The following is a 15,755-nucleotide window of genomic DNA, read 5'->3' as shown; positions in this document are numbered from 1 at the left end:
ATGTACGAGGAGAGGCTGATAAAACTGGGTTTATTTAGCCTAGAAGAGAAGGCTAAGAGGGATTTTATTGCTGTCTACAAGTCCCCAGTTGAGGGTGTGGAGACAGCAGAGCCAGACTCTTCTTGGAGGTGCACGGTGATGGGATGAAAGGGAACCGACATAAGTCACAGCATGAGAAATCCCAGTTAGATACAAGGAAAAGTTTTCACCATGAGGGCAGTCAAAAGCTGGAGCAGGACCCAAAGAGATGGGGAAATCTTTAGTCTTGGAGATATTTGAAGCTCAACTCAACAAGGCTCTGAACAACCTGATTGAATGGGAAACACTATGAGTAGGGGTTTGAACTAGATAATCTCTGTATGTCCCTTCCAGCCTCAATTATTCTTTATGAACCAAAGAGCATCCTAGCTGCTAGCATTTGGGATGTTGCTTCCAAAATTAAAGCACAGGAGGTTTAGAAATGGGTGAAGAAATGGCCCTCTTAAAAGCAGACTTTAATGGTATCTACAATGAGAAACTGTTTCATCTTCAGGGAGATGCTTTTTGATGTCTTTTCACAATGAGAAAAAGGAAGCGTGTTTAACTTTCACCTTTACAGGGACAATTTTTCCATAGCAACAGCATTTGATTCATGTGACTAGCTTTCCTATTGTTTATTTGTCAGATGTGTCTAATTTGGAGGAGGTTGTTTCAGAAGCTAATTACTGATGATTCCTATAAATGTATCTTCATACAGGTGTGGAGTTTGTCGTCCTATTGAGTTACAAATGACTGTTCCAATTTACTGAACATCATTTGAGAAGCACAGAAGAAAATATATTTTGTGTATGTAACTCCTGTTGGATTAAGACATAGTCTGGTTTCCGTCAATACCTTTTTGGATAGATAACAAGAGCCAAAGGAGCACAGTCCCTCTCAGTTAGTGTCTGGTTCAGCACTAACCTGGAGGAACAGCCCTATTAAGGAGTGTGGTTTCAAAGAGAGCTCTTATTTGCACTGAACAAAGGCAAAGGACAGGCAGCTTTACAAAGAGAAGTGAAACACATAACCAGTCAATAAATGGCCTAAGCCAGCCATTTCATCTTCATTTTTAATGTATTTTGTGCCCTACCTGCATTGGAAACCACCGAATAAAATTGTTCTTGCTGAACTGAACAGCTACAGCATCGGGGGAATTACTCACTAAAGCAAGCAAAACTTTTTGCAACTTCGAATGAGAGAATTGATTTTCCTTACAACATAAGTAGCGGTCTGAAGTCATGGGGGCTCACTTAAGTTCCATGCATTTGTGTGCTTTGATCAAAACTGGCGGTCTCATTGTTTTTCAGCAAATGTTGCTATTAACAGATTCCCTGGGCCTGCCCCAGGCAAACCTCCTGCACTGTGTGTTTTAGTGCATTGTGAAATGCCATGAGCTGTTACAGGGTCTAAACCAACTACAGGTTCCTTCCAAGTGGGGTATCAGCCCCCCCCCAGCTTCACAGTCTTCAGTGGATGTCCCTTAGTGGACCATCCTCTTAGACCAGGTTGAGGGTTGGAGCAATTACCTTGCCAAAATAAAGATGCAGAAACAGCCAGTATACTGCTTTTTATACTTTGTCATTCTCAGGGTTGTTGCTTGATTGTTTATTTACTCATTCATAAAGTGTGGTCTGTTGTTATAGAGCTCCTATGCCTGATGGAAATTGGTGGATTTCCTCCATAAATAACTAGCCGTCTTGATTTTACTGGGAGTCGCTCTATTTGTGACAGACCACGAGCCCTTTTAAGGGACTGTCTCACAAGTCCTAAAACTAACTGACATCTTTCTTATTAAAAAAAGATGCAGAGACTTTTTAAAAAACCAAAATGTTCTCTACCAGCGACTGCAAACCCAACATTGAATATCGCAGCAGCAAGTCCCAGAAGCAAAATAGACAGTGGATGAGGGGAAAATTCATCCTTTTTTGATTCACATATTCAGATTCTTCCCTTTTTAATTGGTCAGAGAAACATATTTGGTTACAGTGTCTAGTGTTTTCAGTTAATCCTGTTCCTCCTATTACACATTCATTTTGAATTTGAAACAGTACAATTCTTTGTTTATTAAAACATACACTTATTAGGAGCACAGACAGGAAGACACTCCCTGGGTTATCTGGTCTTTTGTTCCTGCAAATACCATCCCCGAGTCCTTTTCACAAATGGTCAAAGCTCAGTTTTTAACCAAATTTGGTTGCCAGCAAACGCTGTTCCAGCTGAGCAGGCCGTTCCAGGGTCTTGCTCCTCTGATTCTTAGAAACTTCTCACTTTTTGTCCCAGTGTATTTCTGCCCACTTTAGGGTGATATAGTTCAGTGCCAGTATTTTCCTGTTCTCCATCTAGTAGTTACCCACGACATGCTTGTTCAGAGTATTTCTCTTTTGGTCTCACGCATCGTCTGCGGAGCCTGGCAGAGCGTTAACATTAACTGACGTCTCTCCCTTATGCACCACATAGCCCTTGGACCATTCCTGGTTCTGCCTCTCCTCTCCCTTTGGGCATCTGGTCCATCTCAGATACCCTCAGCTTTGCTTCTTGCTCCTTCAGGGATGGTGCCAGTGTGTGTGCTCCCACCTCAGCACCGCAGCTTCTCTTCAATTTCAGAATGCCTTTAAATTAAAGCGGTGTTTATAATGTGATTCTTACGTGGTTTGGGGCTTTGTTTCTTAATTGCTTGAGCTCTACATCTCCACACACAGAATATATACTTGCACCCTCTGACGGCAGTAGTACGTCACTCACTTCAGTGGGGCCAGGATTTGACTCATGGGTTTTAAAGTTGTTTCTGCTATTTCAGAAAGAAGCTAACATTTCTTGGACTATTGTTTTAGAGAAGAAAAGATCAGTTTAGCTGATAAAGGAGTGTGCAAGGAACTATGAGAATCACGCTTGGTGATTTGGGAAAATTATTTCAGAAACTTAAAAAATTAATCTTCATAACTGAAAGCCTCTGGCAATGTGATCCTCTTTATTTGCGTTAGTAAAGTAAAGCAGAACATCTGGTTAGCTTCTGGTACACTCTCCAACCCAGATGAGACTCTCCAGCATCACAGTAACATTCCTTTCAGCCTTGAGCATCCTCCTTCTTTACAAAAACGAAATGAGGATTGTAAAAGATCCTGCAAAACCTATGGCCAGCTGGAAGAAGTCTTATCTAAAAGTGTGTGGAGCCCACTATGAAGCCTTCTGTGCAGTCTGGTGGTCAAGGAAGCAGTTGCAGCAGAGGTGTTTCTATTTTGTAGTGCACTAAGACATCGAATGAGAACTTGTCGACCCATTTCTGTGAGCAACAGCCAGTCCTCAGGTGGTAGACTATCTTGGTCTGTGCCAGCTTTGGCCAAATTGTAGTGACCCGAACTAGAAAAGCTTTTTTGCTCCGTATTCCGAAGACTTCCCTGGATTTCACATAGCTTTAGGTCTGCCCTACTATCTGAGATGTTTCAACAGTTTAGTAGCCATGGATCTCTCTTGCAGGTAGCCCTTCCCATTAATCATACGATTAATCCCGTGTGATTCAGATCAGGATGTGGCTCGTTATGCATTGAGTAGTAGACTGTGCAAGAAGGTATTTAGAAAATCCTACTCGGCTCTGTCACGGGTTCCTCATGGATCTCAGGAAAAACACTTCACCTCACTACATCTCAGTTTACTCATGGCAAAATCCAAACGTGATACCAACCCACTTCCAGAGAGATTGCAGCCGAAAAGCCCTGAGCTCCAAGAATGCAGAACTGTTTCTGTGAATGGCTCTTTGCAGGCTGAGAGGAAGATTCAGCCAGTGAAGAGAGCAGCTTAGAATAAAATATCTCACCATTATTTAAAGGGGTGAGGCATAAAAATAACAAAGGTTAGATTACAACCGTATCGTGTTTTCTTATGTCCTAATGCTGAGCATTTGCTTTTGGAACTGCTAAGGAATGGGGTTGTAGGTGGAAAACAAACAATCGTATGTCAGATAATTACATGCTGGTTGACTAGTTTGGTGGTTGCATGTCCTTTGACTGAATTTGTATTCAGGATTGCACCTGGAAATTTGACCACTTCACAAACAATGCAGAAAAGTTATTTTGTTCCACCTAAGCCTGTGCTTTACTCCACTCTCTGTCAGTATTGCCCCATGAGTCAGAATAACCTGATTTAATCACAAGGTGAGATTTCCTACAGCGTTAAAGCTAATGCCACAGAGCCTGTCCTGTGGCACATGGGGGTTAATTTCTCTGAACATACCGTCTGCAGATTCAATTCATAGGGAAAGCTGTTATACCCACAGCATCTCTAATGCTGGGATTTATTCAGGGCTTGGCAGTACTCTCCAATTTGAGAATTCTTGTTTAGCTTCAGAAATAATTAAAAAAAAAAAAAGCTGAATTGTAGATTGTGCAAAGACTAACACTTTCAGCTCTGATCCCTTAAAATTGACGTTCTCCACACTGCACTTATTTTCTGCTTCTGAATTTATCAAAGACAAAGCGTGCCGGGAGACCCTGGCAATTTGTCTAAGGCTGAGGAGTAAGCAGCCAGATCCGCAGTGGTGCCAAGTTCATGCTCAGCTCGGCAGAGGGCTGGGGGAAGGGAGAGGAGGCTGGGGGCTCTTCTGAACCCAGAGTGCCTGATGCAACCCGTTATTTTGATTACAGTCCCCTGCCTTTTCATGAACCTTGCCCCTATCCTGCCCAGATTTTTGAAGAGAACTTTTTCTGAGCTGCAAAATACACCCTTGCTGGCTGATTGGAAAGTAGCTTGCACAGCCCAAAAGCAACATACAGGTCCATAACCTTCAACAGCTCAACACTTGTACCTGTGTGTTGTTTACTGAAGCGCAGACCTGCCAGCTAGTATTCATTGTCTGCTGTCAACCAGCCACAGTTTGAAATGAGTAACAGAGCACACAAAGCAATAACCTGCCTGTTTGATCCTGACTTGTTTGGTAAATATATATGTAGTGAGGATTTCAGAGTTGCAGGGAGAAGAGGTACAGAGAAAAGGGCATCGAGCTGAAACAATGCTGAAATCAATCTCTACCAAGAAAGGGCAACAGCTTTTGCTGCAAGATGAAATTAGTAGAGCTATTTTCTGCCATGCTAGCTTCCCCGTGACTTTCCCCAGGCACCATCTAAATACCACCCAGCCATGAGCCAACTGGCAGCCGTGGGACTCTGCTCTGCCACGCTGGGCAGGGTTGTCCTGCCCAGGAATGCTCCCTGCCAGGCCTGCTTAATCAGAAGGGTTTTTTCTTAATTGCGTTGCTGGGAAAAGAAGGTCCCGATCAGGTCTGGTAGGGTTTGAGTGAGCTATAGCTCTGTGCGGATGTACCCTGTTAAAAAAAACAAACAAACAAACAAAAAAAGCCTACCCTTATTTCAAATAATCCACCTGCTGCTCACCCATTGAGCTTGTGCAAAGTGGGTATAAAAAGCTGTCAGCTCTGGAAGAGTGGTATTTCCTTCATGCCTTGTCAGGAACGGGGACAAATCCACTCTAATGAGGGTGGCACTGCCATGTGGCAATGCAAAGGAGCGAAGCAAAAAGCGAAAATCTCTTTAACTCTGTGGGAAAGCTCCCTTCGGACAGGTTGATTGAGAACTGGAAGTGCAACCCGTGGGGAGAAGTGACCCTGAATGCAGGAGTTTGGAAGCTGTGGTTTGCTAATGACCTCTTGGCAGATTAATTGGTAAAACACCTTGCTGGTGTCTTAGAACATGATTCACACTTTTTAGAAGCATTATTATTATTATTCATTTGCCAGTTGCTGAAAAAATTATACAACCAAAAAATCTGTGCCAAGATTGCTTTGGAATAGAGAAATGCTGTATTCAGGTGCCAAGAATCTCACAGACTAAACAGAACCCACCGGGAGCCCTTGCTCTATATGGGAACTTGCGTTTATTTTAACATGTAAATAAATTGGATGAAAAATGGCTCTTTTAAATTCTTTTTTTTTTTTTTTTGTGTTATTGATGTGGGTTCCCAATGGGTGGTCTGAATGGAGAGGAAGCTTTTGAAGATGGCTTGAAAGGAAGTTGTGCCTGTCTCCCAAGACATTAGTCAACAGCATGGAAGGAGTTCCTACACGATCCAGCTTTCCTCTTTTTTTTTTCTCTTCTTGATGCCTAATCCGCTGTTAGCAGGGAAGAATTAGGACTGCCTTTCCTGAGATGAACTGACTCCATTGTTTTCTCAAGCATAAAAATATTCTAGGCAGACGTATGGATTTTGCAATGTAACTAGCTCGCTTGATGATGCTGCAGAGCGCTGGGCAAGGCTCCCCGCTCGGAGATCAAGAGGTGGGTCATTAACTTGCAGCGCTATTTGGAGGGGAACAATCAGGCGGGTTGTGCAAACTCTCAGGCAGGGCAAATGAAACCGTCTTTAAGCAAATAGAAGAGCAAGAAATGAATGGCCTTTGTAAAGGAAAAAATGGAAATGTTTTCTAGTTAAACAAGCTGTCATTTAGGACTTAATAGCATGTGCGTGTTAGAGAGCCAACCCACATGCCAGCCGTGCTTTGGAATAAATGGGCAGGGAAGGGGAAGGGGAGTGTGCAGTTCCACTCCAGCGCTGGCTTTTTCATTGAAAACCCTGACATTTTGAATTGGTGCCCCAGCTGTTTTAAAGCTGGAACTTGGATCAGAAAGTTAATGCAAGTAGACTGTCATCCTAGTTTTCATTTTGGAAAAAATAAAGTTTGCACCCTTTTTTTTTTTTTTTATTTTATGGCACTAAAACAAGAGAGGAAAATTTCATGTATGTTTTTAAAGATAAATTAAAATAGCAGAGAGATTGTCCTTGTCTGCTCTACCCTTCTAGTGAGTGTGAAACTTTAGCTACTATTAGTGGTATCTTAAATCATATGTGGAGAGCAGAAAAGAGGCTCTTCTCGGTTCTTAAAAGATCAGCAGCATATAGGTCAAGTGAACTAGTGAGACCCCAGATTAACTCCAGCAAAGTCCATGCAATTTTTTCTGCAGTATCTGAGCAATGGTACTGGTTCTATGTCACACCAGAATAAGTCTTTGAAGACCAACCCTGATGTTAAATAAAGTCACCTCAACTATACTTCAGGAAGTTATCTGCTTCTCATGAAAGGACAAAATCTCAGTGCTACACTGCAAGAATAACAGTTAACAGTTGTTACAGGGCCTTAAATAAAATCACTTAGTGCCAGGTTATAAGAGTCCTCAGAGGCACCATAAGTTGTGCCTCGCTGATTATATATCTTACATTTATATTGTGATTGTCATCCCATGGGAAAAGAGATTAGATAGGAATTGTTTCACCCATCACCAAAAGAAGCTCTTTTGCAGAGGAACTCAGCAGCTGCTCAACCATCTATGCCGGCTTTGTGCAGCATTTTCAAATGGCTGGTCCCAGTAGCCTGGCAGGGAAGGGCCTTCCCTTCAGCTGTCTTTTGCTTTAATATTCTTGAGGGCTGGCTTGGGAGGTGGCGTTGCAGAAAGGGCTCAGGAAGAAAGCGGAATACTGTTCTGTGTGAGCTTTGTGGAAAAGGAACCGGGCCCTGTATTCCTCTTTCTCGGGCCTCAGGTTCCAGCAGCCATGCCGTAGCAGCACCCTGCTTTTGTGACAGGACTGACAAAGCCACTCTAATCCCGGCAGCATGGGAAGTGACTATGGTATGCGCAGGTTTTCTCCCGTCCGTTACATGGCGTCCCAGGGGACACTTACATTTCTAGTGCTGGCCACAGTGACTGCTGTTTGTAAATGCAGCCTATGAAGAGCTCATTATTTTGCAACACAAACACTCAGATGGGTTTTTTTTCAGCATGTTTTCATGAGCAACATGATGTTCCAGAAAGACTTTTAAGGAACTGTAATTCAGAGCCAAAATCAGCAACAGCACAAGAACTGGGCAACTCTTCCAAAGCCAAAAGAACCGTGCTTGTGTCCATTAGAGATGGATTTGCGCTCAGCATTGACAGAAACAGTTTGCCTTGTTGGACAGAATTAACGACTGCTCTGATATGTACCAGGTCATTTTGTTTGTAATCTCTGGAGTACAGAAATTTTAAATGGCTTCAGCAAGATGACTAGTTCTCTGCTCCCCAGCAATAAGGCACAAATAATTTTGGTATAGAAAATTGCCTGTTTCTTTTTTTTTTTTTTTCCTAACCGAGACAACAAACAATATAACTCTGTGTGTGCACTATTCTAAAAATATCTCAGCTCTGCAAATGTGTCTCTGATGTGGGAGGAGAAGGCTTTCAGTTTGCTGCACTCTTTGTGTGAGGCAAGTGAATAAAAACTATCCAGCAAATGCTGAAAGGAAAATTATTTTCCTAACCTTCTGAAGGAATAGGGAAGCTGACGGACTTGTGTGCTCAGCACAAGAATCCCTTTTGGTAAGAGAGAGGCAGAATCCATCTGTAATTCTTAGGTACATGCTGTATACATAAAACACCAAGGGTGGAGGGATACTTCTGATGGGTACCATATCCAATGGTTTTATAATGTGCCTATTGCCGTGGGAAACCCAGTGTACTCACTGTATGTATATGGGTGGTGCGAAAGAAGGGGTGCTGAGGACTACCCAGACAGAGAAGAGTGGACAAGAGCTACTAAGGATAAGCATGTGTTGAGCTGTATTTCAGATCAGTGGTGAGGGTGAACCCTCTCCTTTTGGTTCCTATTGCTTCCTATCTGACGTGGAAGTAGTCCTCTTGGAAAAGCCTTAGACCATAGGCTTGTATCAAATACTGACAGCGTAAAGCTTGCCAGTACTGCAGAGCAGGTTTACTCTGCACTGTGCCCCTTAGTCCTGTCTGCTGGTGGTTTGGATCACGGGCTTAGCTGGAGCACTCCACAGCTCCCTTCCAGCCTAAGCACTGCTTTTTCTTCCTGTGGAAACCAGAACTGTGGGAGAGGATGAGAGATGGTGCACAGCTAAGGCTCGGTCAGACGGACATTGAAAAGCTCACCTCCAAGGTTTTGTCACAAAATACACCGTAGCACAGCAGCTGACCTAGGTGGCAGCTTGATCGGAGTCAAGGTAGCATCCAACACCTAGGACAGCTTACCCTGCTTCTCCTAGCTCAGGTGTCTCTGTCCCGCCTTTGCTTGCCATCCTCATGCCAAATGAAGAGTACGTACGTATGGAGGGCAGATGCTACTGAATGCAGATGTGTGCATCAGATTTGATTTGGTTGGGGAAGGGAAAAAGATAGGGAAAATAAAACCAGAACAGGCTCCCTTGCCATGATAAGTCTGTTCTCAGGGCAAGGAAGCCACTTTTTTTGGGTAGGAATCTGCAGGACGAACTCGGAGGTGCTTCCTGTGTGTATTTTTTCTGGGAGGCAACATTTGCTTTACATGTTACTGACCATACAGGCACAGTCTGTTGACTTTTCCAGATGTTGATTGTCCTGCTTTGAAGCTTCTTCCTGTTGTTTTAGTTGTTTGTATGTCTGAATGGTGGAATAGATGTACTGCTTGTTAAACAAACAATTAAACATTGGGAGCTTTGAAATCCAGTATGTTTAATTAATGAGCTTTGCTCACTTGATGAAAAGGATGTGTACTCGATTCATTACCAAACAAGTATAGTTTTTTCAGTAGTGAACTGTTATGACAATTTGAAGTGTTTACTAGTTCATTAATATTTTTGTTCATTAAACCTTAAAAAAACACCCAAGCAGAAAATCAAGGCTTCACACAACATTTGCTATGTAAACCCATTATTAGTGTCGTCTTGTGTATTGTCTCACCCACATTCTCCATCTATGTGCTTTCTCCCATCTCCTCCTCTGCAAAACCGTGCTGCCTTACAGTCTGCGATTAGAGTTAATTATTACTTTTGGATCCTGCAGTACCTTGGACCAAGGTCTGTGATGACGCCCAGCAGTGCTGGGTGCTGTACAAGTGCAAAAAAAAAAGCAGTCCTTGCTCAGACGCGTTTCAATAGATCTCATAAATACAGACATCTGCTGTAGTGCTGTGTGACATCACTTAATTAACTGTTGCACTGACTTCCAAAACTGAAACACTCCTGAAAACTGTATCTGCTTCACTTTGTGCTTTAAGTATAAGTTTTACCTCCAAGTCTGAATGCATTTCATATAGGGGAGAGAAGAAAGTGGAGGCAGACAAGGGTCACTGTCTCCCAGTCTATGGGGTTTGGATATTAAAATGAGCTACTGAAGTGGTCTCTTCCCTTAACAGTGGGATTGCAGGGCAGGTTGTGGACCACCACAGCGAGGTCCCCACCTGAGCAAGCTGCCACAAGCTCAGGAAGATTGCGGGAGAGGGATTAGGTTGGCACATTTGTACCTTGCGCACCAGAAGAGCCATCCAAATTTCTGTAACTGGCATCTGTCTCCCGTGGGCTCGAGACCCAGCATTGAGCCTCCATGTGGACCACCTGCAGAGTGAAAGCATCTATGAGATTCTGTTAATTACATTTTTTTTCCCCTAACCCAGATAGTTTAGCAGCAGGAAGGACATACTATTTTCATGTCTCTCTAGCAGCAGCATCACCTGCTAGGGGGTGAGAGCAAAAAAGGGTGAGGTGGGCTTACCTCCCTGTGTGCTGCAGGGTCCAGCATCCCATCCCATCTCCAGTTTGGGGCAGAAAAGAGAGGGAGAGGCCTTCAGAAATAAAACAAAATTTTCAGAAAGCTAATAAACATGTAATACTCATGTAAATACCTCCTTTTCCAGAAAGTATTTAGGCATTTGCTTCAAATGAACCTGTCAGACTTCAATAAGCTTATTGATGAAGGAGGCAGTGAAAGAAGAGGGTCTTCAGCCTGAGATTGGTTGTGGGCTCTAACAAAAATCCTTCCTTTGCACCCCGCTGTCTGCACTGTAATGTGCTGCTGCTACTGCGGAGCCAGCGCTCAATCAGTAAAATCACCTTTTCTGGCTTCCAATGGCTCCTCCGGGCTTTGAATCGCACCCATGCTCCCACTTATTAAAACACACGCTATGGCACCAAGCCTTGCCAATGGCCCCCTCTGACTTAATTAAGAAGTGTCCTTTCAACATGGGGCTCTGCGGTACAGGAGCGGCTCCTGGGATGCGGCTGCTGAATCATTGACTTTGCAGTAGTGGCAGTTCTCACTTTTAACTAGTTCTGCAAACTCCCGGCGCTCCTGTGTTAGTGCCGTTGCAATTCAAAATGTATTTATGCTCAGGGAGTGGTAAGCCTGGAGTGCCTGACCATCTCCTAATCCTCCCTATTCTTGGTCCTCCCACTTCAAAATCTTGGAGTTAGGTATCTAGCCGGGAAAACAAACACAGGGTGTGATGGATCCCAAGGCAGGAGTCAAGCCTTGTGTTCCTCCTAATTGTTTCTACCACCAGTTGGTTAGAAGAGAGCATGTCACCCCACAGATGCCTGTGATGGTGTCCTCACTACAATAAAAATGGATCCAAACCATCCCCTTTCCACCAAAGTTGGAAATCTCAAAATATGTGAAAAGTCAAGATCCAGATCCTGCCTGGAGAATTACTGCTCCCCAGGCAGATATCCCATGTCCCCTCGCTCTGTTTTATGGCTTTTCCATAATAAATAGGGAGCAAAGGCTGAAAAAACAACATAGCCCATAATTTCTGCTCTCCCATGAATGTAAGCTTCATGAAACACCACTGAAATCCATAAATTTACAGCAGCATAGCTGAAGTCAACATCTGACCCTGCATTTCCCCTGTCACCTCATCTTCCATAGTAAAACGTTCCTGCTGAAGCTCTGAGGAGCGATTCGGTCCACACCTGAACGTGCAGGGTCAGGCTGTGCCTTTGTCAGGAGGGTTTGGCACTCAGAAAAAGAAATATGTATAGCGTGTGGCTTAGATAAAAGTTGGTGTTTAAGACAAAAATTGTGCTAATATCTAAGGGTAGACGAGGTGTGCTGCTGTGCTCTTCCATCCCTGCAGTGCTTTGGAGGGCTGGGAGCTAATGAGCCCTAGAGTGTGTGGAGACAGGCTCTGCCAGGCTCTGTTGGTCTTATTGAGTGTATTTAAGGATTCTTAAGCTATGATGTGGTCCCACAGCCCCAGCACAAAGGCATCGTGCCAGTGGAGACCCAGCACAGCTCCCCTCATCTGAATGACTCTGCCCAGCAAGCCCAGAGCTGGGGTGGTTGTTTCTTCAGGCCATTCCCATTTGGTCTTTACTGAAGGGAAGGAAGTCCTTTTTATTTACTTTTTTTTTTTTTTGCATGTCTCCAGTCTGACCAGGATGTAACATTTTTTGAGGCATGTGAGCCAATGTCAGCTGAAGAGTCTGGCTGCTTTGGAGTGGCTTCAAATGCAAGCCCCACAGCACAAGAGAATATGGCATTTGAGGAACGGAGGCACTTTTAGAAGTATGTGTTTGCAGGGCCACAGGATCCATTATGCAGACAGAATGATACCCACATGGTGATAACGTGCTCCCCAGAGCCCTCACACCCTCAAATATTTCATCGCTGAACCCTCAGCTTTGTCTTCTTGCACAGGCAATCAGTATTCTTCCATCCAGAGGTGTGTAGCTTTGGAGGATCTATAATCATAGGTGAAATCATGCTCTGAAGTCATGCTTTCCGATAGGATTGAGTGATCACGAGTTACTGTTCTTGTCTCTACAGTGGCAGAGCTGAAGTGTGAGCAAGCTCATGCAGAAAATACAGAGGGTAGAACTTAATATCTATTACATATCGGGCCAGGTCATTGCAGCCTTTATTCATATTTTGCTCGAGCGAAGTATGTTATTTTGCAGTAGTGCATTTGGTTGGAAATGGAGGCCTTCGACCTTCTAATTCTAGATTTGCAATTTGTAAAAAAGCGTCTTGGATTCTCGTTTTTAAAGGCTCGCATGCAGGACGGGGTGCCCACAATTACCTCAGTACACGCAACCTGAAATGGTTCATCACTGAGCCACTACAGACACACAATGCTAGCAGTGAACCGTGCAAGTGGGATATGAAGACAGCCAGATACGAAACATATTCGACAGGTTTTGAAAACCAAGTGTGCCATGTGGATGTGCACTGGCAATCACAGCTCTTCACAGATGAGCGTCTCATGGTTATAACCTCGCATCACCCTGTTGAAACCAGGGGCCCAAGGGGGAGTGTTGTGATGAGGAACTCATGGAGCTGTCATTCTTGTGACCGTTTTCTGCTGCTTCCCTCGGCTGTTGTGTCACTTGGGTGTGGAGCAGCCTCTGGTTAGTTCCAGTTCCCAGGCACAGGCAGTTCCCTTCCTCCTGCGCCCACTGTCATGCCACTGGCACTGTAGAACCACTACGTCAGATTCATTCCCAGCAAAACCCAAAGCAAATAGCTTTACATCAAGGATGAACCTGACCTTTCATTCTTAATAGCTCTAAAGGCAAAAGATCAGAGAAAAAAATGTCAATATTCTTGACTGTATTGATGTTTGGTTGTGCACATGTCTTTCATCTAATAGAAGAGGTCTTAGTTCCTCACCCTGAAGCTTTCTTAGCTGGGAGATTGAAACTTGCAATAAACTAACTCTCTGGTGAAGTAAGCTTGGTTTCTTGGAGGGGAAGAGAGAAAAACAGTAAGATAAAAGAACACAACCCAGCAATGCCGTCCTGCTTAACCTTGCGCAAGGGGCAGGGATATTATCAAAGCAAAGACTTGCATGTCCTTCCTTTACCTTACACGTAGATGAACTGCTCCTCAGGCATTGCTCTATGCCATCTGAGTGGGGAACAGTAGTTTAGTAGCTAAAAACAAGGTCAAGAGGTGGATTCATTAAGTTGTTAATAAAAAGCCCCAAAACCTGCAGAAATCCAATGAGATGCTTGTCACTGCTATTGCACAGGTATTTCCTGGCTTCTGCAATCATAACGCTGACTGTTAGGAGCAGTATTATTGTTATGTGGTAGGACCAGGGGATTTTCTCCATGCTGAGGACCCAGGAGGCTTTCCAGACCCGCCTCTGTCTCATCCAAAAATAGAGCAAACCCTCACAGCTCCACAGCAGGGAGCCGTGGCCCATATACAGACCTGGGCCACGAGGGTTTGCTATTTCTGCTTGTTCAGCTGAACTTACACAGACACTGTACAGGAAGAGGTACTGGAAGCAAGTGCAAGCAGCACCAGAGAAAAATGAAGTGGAAGTGCAGACCTCTGCAAAGTAGAAATGTTCATCTCACTGGGCTGTTCACCTCATTTTAACCTGCTAAATTTGAAATTTAAATAATAGGTAGGTAACACATTTGAGGTCCACAAAGTGAGTGGTCTGGATGTGTATAAAAGTTGGGGAAAGTTCACTTTCCATCTGTAATAAAAATCAGTTTAAAATCAATAGATCCGGCACACACATGACTTCACTTCTGTAGATTACTGCAACTTGTATTTTAATTGGCTCTTTGATTTGTTTCTGGTCACTGATCCACCGAAATGTTTGCTATATCATATTTTGGCAGGAATTGAAGTGTGTGCATGGGAAGCAGAACCGGTGATATGTTATTTATAATTGACCAGCAAGACATCTATGGGTTTGTCTGGCAGACAGCATGGCTGATTGCAGCGTTCACTGCCAAGAGACCCAGCTCTGGAGAGCACCTGGCAGGACAAAAGAAGAGCAAGTTTGGGGTTCTGTTTTTCTTAGATGAAGTGTATTTAGTCCAGCTTTTTATTAGAAGTTCTGTCTAATTTGGAAGGTGATTTTTTGGATGGCTTGCAAGAAAATTAAGTTTAGACATACTGATTTCTTCTGGTGTGACCCAACTGAAAAGTCTTTACCTTTCTGGCTGGGTAGGCAATGCTTGTCTTTGTTGAGCACTAGAGGGGGTACCATCCAGCATGTAAACTATTGTCAGGCACTTCACATCCTTTGACAAGTCCCTTTGTGCCTTTAAGTATGCCTAAGTGGCCGCTGGAGAAGGCCTAGGGAGACATACAAGAAGAGGGGGGTGTTGTTTGAGACTGCCTATACCCTGTCCATATGGATGGGATGTCTTTTCCCCTTCCCAGTTTTCCTTAACAACCTGCATGGAACAGAAGGAAGCAAGGAGACTGTTCTTAAAGAAAGAATCCTATTTGTGATAGATAATAACATGTATGTGTGATCAGGTGAACACGCAAACTGCTTTCCCAAGATGATATTAATTTCAAGCCTTTGCAAGCTCAAAATTGCCTGGGACTGTGTTTGTGGTGATGTTGGCTCCACCTCTGCCAGGGATGCCGCTGTTGCCATAGCAACTCACCATCTCCCATTTTAGTCTTTCCCTTTCCTTTGATCAGAAAAGATAATTCCCAGATACAGAATGCACTAAGAGCATCCAGGTGCAGTACAGTTTGCACTAGCACTTGTTTAGGAGGACCATGCCACTTGATACTTTCCCACTGCAGGCTCTTGCAACCACTGTCACTTGGCCTCCTCTGCTGAGAGTACTTCACCTCGTAGCAGAGAAGGTTTTCAGCCCACCCAGCACTCACTAACCCAGTGCTCCAGGGTAGCAGTGAGAAAAGGCAGGACTCTACAAAGCTCACGCACACCAAGGCACTGGAAAAAGCTGAATCCGTGGCCCATTAAGTTTATAGCAACCATATCTAGTCTTCAGAATTTTTCTGCTCCTCGTCAAGACCTACACAGCAGTTGGCTGTGTGAACAGTGACCCATCAGACCCCAGCGGTTATGGTCCCTGGGGAAAAAAAACATTTCCCAGGATGCAGTGACCTCCCATCCCTACATCAAGGCAAGACAGCCCTTCTTTCCTCCTCACCCTGATGTTGAAGGCTGCAAGAGATTAGATCAGCACTCTC

General features: G+C 44.0%; 1 protein-coding gene across 4 annotated transcripts in view; it reads left to right on the top strand.

Moving 5' to 3' along the window:
• The window catches only part of MGLL (monoglyceride lipase), a 70,969-nt gene that overhangs the window by 38,225 nt on the left and 16,989 nt on the right, over positions 1–15,755 (top strand). The window lies entirely within an intron of this gene.

Source organism: Numenius arquata, chromosome 8, assembly GCF_964106895.1.
Source record: "Numenius arquata chromosome 8, bNumArq3.hap1.1, whole genome shotgun sequence".
Lineage (NCBI taxonomy): Eukaryota > Metazoa > Chordata > Aves > Charadriiformes > Scolopacidae > Numenius > Numenius arquata.
This window is presented reverse-complemented; position numbering and strand designations above follow the sequence as displayed.